General features: G+C 43.6%; 1 long non-coding RNA gene across 1 annotated transcript; it reads right to left on the reverse strand.

Annotated features, from left to right (window-relative positions):
* Positions 1 to 505: 505 nt before the first annotated feature.
* Positions 506 to 4,819, reverse strand: LOC140708064 (uncharacterized). The gene is made up of 2 exons (XR_012088205.2): positions 3,940 to 4,819; positions 506 to 2,839 (listed from the first exon to the last, which is right to left on the reverse strand). It is a non-coding gene; the product is annotated as an uncharacterized LOC140708064 (long non-coding RNA).
* Between the last annotated feature and the right edge of the window lie 1,004 nt (positions 4,820 to 5,823).

Consider the following 5,823-nt stretch of genomic DNA (forward strand, 5'->3'; position numbering starts at 1 on the left):
TTTAACTCTTCCTTTCTCCTTAAAAAGGACCCATGCTGGCTTACATAATTTAAAAGACAATATTTTAAAACTAAAAACAGTAATTATACAAATATTAAAAAGAATTAAACAAACATATTAAAACAGTAAATAAAATTAGTGGTCCCTCGACTTATGAACTTACAAGCATTTTGAGTTACAACCAGCTCTGGCCGCAAAATTTTGCTTCTACTTGCGACCACAGCTTCCACTTATGAACAGAAAAAGGCAGTGATAAAAGGCGGGAAATTCAAATTTCTAACTGTAGGTGTCAACGAGGCTGCTTCTTTGTAGCTTTTTCGCCCCAGCAGTTAGAGATTATAGGACACTTCGGAGGCTTGGGACTGCCTCCTTCTGTTTCTGAGAGCATGTGTGTGTGTTTGCAGGGAAGCTTTGGGCTGCCTTGTAAGGTAAAGTGCTGTTTTCTGCTTTTAAAAAACTGTTCTGGGTGTTTTTGCAGCATGGTTTGGAGCTGGGGAGGTTTATGTTTCTGTGCTGTGATGGGTCTTGGGGGATTTGTTTGCTTTTTGGTTTTTTCCCCCATTTCCAATGGGTCCTTGGGGGGTTTGTTTGCTTTTTAGTCCCCCCCACTTCCGATTTTGCACAATCTGCTTGATTGCTTTTTGCTTTCTCTTGTTTGCATTTGCAATGGGTCTTGCATGGTTGATTGCTTTTTGGTTTGTTTTCTTTGCATTAGGTCTTCCATGCTTGATTGCTTTTGCTTTCTCTTGTTTGCATTTGCAATGGGTCTTGCATGGTTGATTGCTTTTCTCTCCCCCCTCCCCCCAGCTGGAAGGGATTAATTGTGTTTCCGAATGGTCTTGCAGTGATTTTTGTGGGTTTTTAAATTATTTTTTCCTTCGGTCGGAACGGATTAATTGCATTCCAATGCATTCCAATGGGAAATGGTGCTTCAACTTGCGACCATTTAGACTTACACCCATCTTCCTAACCAATTAAGTTTGTATGTCGAGGCACCACTGTACTAAAAATGCATTTAAAAGACACAAGGCACAATAATCCATTACAAAATAACCACAACTGGTCACTAAGGGAAGGCCTGCCTGGAGAGAAAGGTCTTTGCCTTCTTGCAGAAAGACAACAAGGATGGAGCCAGCCTGGCCTCCAGTGGGAGGGAGTTCTAGAGTCTAGGCCAATGATAGCGGACCTATGGCATGTGTGCCACAGGTGGCATGTGAAGCCCTTTCTTCTGGCACGCGACAAAACTTTTGAAGTGGCTGCAGCTGGGATTCCCCCTTTCTCTTCCTGTTCTGGGTCCTTTAACTTCCTGTCCATCCCCATGATTCCCCTTTAACTTCCTGTCCGTCCCCATGAGTCCCCCTTTAACTTCCTGTCCGTCCCCATGATTCCCCCTGAAACTGCCACTGGTTTGCCTCCAGTGGTCTAGGTGCTGTGACAGAGAAATTATGAACAAGAGATATAGTGAAACACACAATTAAAACCACAGCATGGTATAGCCACAATTATGTGCAAGTTCCAAAATGTTACAAAAAGCAAACATATGATGCTATGAAAAGACTGCAAATTTTAAAAACAGTTTAAAACATACACATATGAAAAGCTGTCAAAATGTCCATCATCCTGCAATAAAAACCCAGCTGTCCAGTTCAGCTGTTTAAAGCTTGTTCTAAAAAAAAAAGGTAGGTGTGTTTGTGTTGACAGCTGCCTGAAAGATAGCAGGGTGTGGGCCAACCTGGCCTCTCAGGGGAGGGCATTTCACAGCTTGGGAGCAGCCACTAGAAGGGCTCTCTCTGGCATCCTCACCAAAGGTGTATGTAAGAATGATGAGCCTGAGGGAAGGGACTCTGTTGAAAGCCTTAAAAGCTGAGAGGGTTCGTAGGATGCGGTATGTTAGCCTGGATCCACCCTGTACAGAGCTTTATATGTTATAACGAGCTGTCTGAACTGGACATGGAAATGGACTGGCAGCTGGGGGGAGGCGTTATAGGCTTCCTGTAATTCACACAGGTCAGCTGTCTCACAGCATTTTACTTTGGATGTCCAGGTTCAAACCTGAATCCAGAACAGTCCCCAAGATGTGGATCTGATTTGTTTTCAGGCACAGTGTAACCCCATTTGTACAGAAACAATCTGTGTTCCTTGATCTGCCATTTGACAGTCCAGATGCCCCTCTTCTTGCTTGGATTAATCTTCAGTTTGTTTACCCTCATTGAGTCCATTATTGGCATCAAACACTGGCCTACAAGAAAGGGGTTTCCCTGGAGTTAAATGGAAAAGAGAGGTTGAGTTGAGTATCATTTCTGAGTGGGTTTATTGAATAGCCTGTGGGACAGAACGTGACATGGAGGGACTCCACAGGACAACATTTGGGAGTGGAAGAGGATTCCACCACCTTCTGAGTTTGCCCCTAGTTCTGACTGAGCAGGGTGTCAAGGATAATTTCCACACTGAGGCAGAACAAGGCCTATAATAATTAGCAGCCATATTTGACAGGTGTGCAAAATGCTGAATCATGCAGAATGTGTATTAAATGAAGTAGTGTCTGGGGTGATGCAATGTACTCACTGATTGGCTATATGTAAATTGTGCATCTGTATAACTGTGTGGACATGTGGAGAAGATGTAGGATCTCTTCTGATTAATGTCATGCTGTCATGCTGCCGGTTTGTACTGCCAAAAACTTCTGTACATATTGTAAATATCCTTGGTGTTGGAAGAAGCTGTCTTTGTGCCTGGACTGGGACAAAACTCTGCCAATTTACTCCAACATGGGCTTGCATTGCAAAGCTCCGAGGAACAGCTGCATTTTTCAGCAGGGCAAGTGAAGGCATCTGGAGGCCTGGAAGAGAGAAGATCTGTCAGTTTCACGCCCTCCAGCATTTAAGTACTTTGAGTGCTAAGTGCACACATTTTGTTAAATTCTTCAAAACTGATTTGAAATGAAAGTCTTTACCATTCTAACCAGCTAAACTCAGGAGCTAAAGCTAAAGAAGGCCCTGTTGTACCTCTTTATGAGATGTTGAAGATGAGACAAAAAAACTCTCAGTGGAAAAAAAAAAGGCAGTCAGCCACAATCTAGTTAGATCGAGAGAAAAAAAAATGAACATGCAGAATTTTAAGTACAGAGTATCTGTGGACGAATCTGCTGGTTTGGGTTTTGTCCAGATTATTATTATTATTATGTTTTAAAAAGAAGAATCAAGTTGTTAACATTCTGAATGCAAAGAAACTTGCAAAGGCTGGCAAATTAATTAGCAAAATTAACTGAAGAAAAATCCTTGCCCAGCTCTGTCTAGGGATTCCTTGTTCAAGTTTTACTTGTTCTCAAACAGTTAACGTTGAGTGACCAAAGAATGACTGAGAGACTCCATCTTGGTTGCTGTATGAAACCAGCAAGCAAGCAAGCAGACATGTTTGGGGGGCACTCAGGGAAAGCAGTGGGAGGAAAAGAAGGAGAACACCCATTGTACGAGTAGACGCATGCCCCCATGAGACACTGGAGGAAGGCGATATACGGCTGAAATCCTGTTGACCTAAGTTACTCTGTGAAAGGCGGATGATGTGATGAGCAGTGGTGATTTTTAGTAAGTTTCCAGCTTCTCCCCTGAAAGTCCCAAGGTTCCCGTGTAATCATTTTCATTACACGGGGGCAGGAAGGGACAATCTTTAATGACTGGAAATCAGTGTTGCCAGTAAAGTCATTCTGACAAAGGTGATTTTTGGTTATTAAAGACTTCCCTCTCGGATCCTGCAGCTCCCAGCAACTGTGTAATAGCAAGAGGATTACGTAGGACACCTAGGAGCTTTAGGGGAGAAATCAGACATTTTTAATGTCTGAAAAATGGGTGCTGCTGATGTCATCAGCTTTATGCAGCGGAGGTTACAGCAATAGGATTTCAGCCTAGATCTAGGATATGAATTTCATGCTGAATTACTCACTGGTCTTCAGATTTTGCTGTCAGGATATGAACTGTGTTAACATGGATGCACCTGGAAATACTTAAGTCTTTCTTCTTCTTCTTCTTCTTCTTCTTCTTCTTCTTCTTCTTCTTCTTCTTCTTCTTCTTCTTCTTCTTCTTCTTCTTCTTCTTCTTCTTCTTCTTCTTCTTCTTCTTCTTCTTCTTCTTCTTCCTGCTTATAGTTGCCCACCTCCACTCTCCCATATTGCAGGCTACTGGGAGGCACCGAAATGGAAGAACAGGAAACTACGTGGAAAGGCTGGAGATTTCAGCTGCCACTGTTACTTAGGAGCTGTTTGCTCAGAATCACATTAAAGGACAGTATTGGCTCCGGCAGATGGATGACTCACGGTGTACTTGTTTTTCATGGCCACATTTCATGCAGTGTCACTTCACTCGTTTGTATCAGTTCACTTGCTGTGAGCCTTGTGGGCACGTTCTCAGTTGCCATGAAGATGAGACGCACAGCAGGCAAATGGCGGAACATTCCCTGGCTCGCCCAGGCAGCCGGGTGAATTAGATCCTGCAGCAGGTCATTAGGCAAACAAACATCCTCCTCTCTCCCTGGGGAAGGAAGGAAGGAAGGAAGGAAGGAAGGAAGGAAGGAAGGAAGGAAGGAAGGGAGGGAGGGAGGGAGGAAGGAAGGAAGGAAGGAAGGAAGGAAGGAAGGAAGGAAGGAAGGAAGGAAGGAAGGAAGGAAGGAAGGAAGGAAGGAAGGAAGGAAGGAAGGAAGGAAGGAAGGAAGGAAGGAAGGAAGGAAGGAAAGCAATAGACGGCCCAAACTAGTATAATAAACTTTTGGGATTGAGTTTCCCAGAAAGGTTGCCTGATGCAAGGAGGCATCAAGGAAGGGAAAAGGAATATGGCAGAAATATTTATGCACATTTCCCTCCTCTTTTCTAGGAAACTAGAATCAATGCAACACTCTCTTTTTTTGGGGGGGGGGTTGTTTTTAAATACTAAGCAGTGTGAATTGAGTATTTCCAGCAAATGTGCATGCTCCAGTAGTACAGTGCCTTATTATGGAAACGGTTGTTCTGTTGTGAAAAATCCATTCGCACTTGCCATATATCCACAGCCACTTAACAAGGCAACCCTACTTCCTCCTCTTAGGCGGAAGTACTGACACGTACCCTTCCTGAGCATTGCCCCCTTAACTGGCTGGGTGATAGGTATTTATTACACAATGTGCTATGTATATCTATATGTGCTATGTTTTTGCCTACCTCAGCAATTTGTATTTGCAATACCATTACTGGAACATCCTCTGAATCACACACCTCAGGGACTTTGAATGGTTCATAGGGCTGAGACAGGTCTTTTCTTCAGTCTAGCCTGCATCCCTTGTAGGATAACCACTGTGGTTGAGTTAGAAATGTACAGTACTTCATGAAGTGATGCAGGGCCAGAGCAAGGTCTTTGCTGGTCTCAAGTCATGCCATTTTACCCCTATTGTAATTTGGGTCTGCAGCATGAGGAAGAGTGCGGCTAAGTGGGAGATAAGCCTTCGGATTAACTGGCATTTACTGGCAGAGTGCAGGACAGAGTGCTGCTCTTAGGCTACTGCACAGAAATAATCATTTTAGAGACACATACAGTACTTTGCTACAGCAAGAAGAAAACTTCTTGCTGTATAAGGTGATCTATTTAGGATTGTGCAGGAGGGAAAAAAGAGGTCATACATAACCAAGCTAGTTTCCATGCATAGGATGTTGGCTGGCAGCTATTTTCTGCCCTTCCAAAAGTCAGAGGAGGAAGAACCCAGAAGTGGCACCTTAGGAAAATGAAGCAAGAAGCACGTGAGGGTCGCATTCTCTGGGAGATAGAAAACCACGCCTGGCAATTGAATTGTCCAGATCACATG

The sequence above is a fragment of the Pogona vitticeps genome, chromosome 1 (genome assembly GCF_051106095.1).
Source record: "Pogona vitticeps strain Pit_001003342236 chromosome 1, PviZW2.1, whole genome shotgun sequence".
NCBI classification, from domain to species: Eukaryota; Metazoa; Chordata; class Lepidosauria; order Squamata; family Agamidae; genus Pogona; species Pogona vitticeps.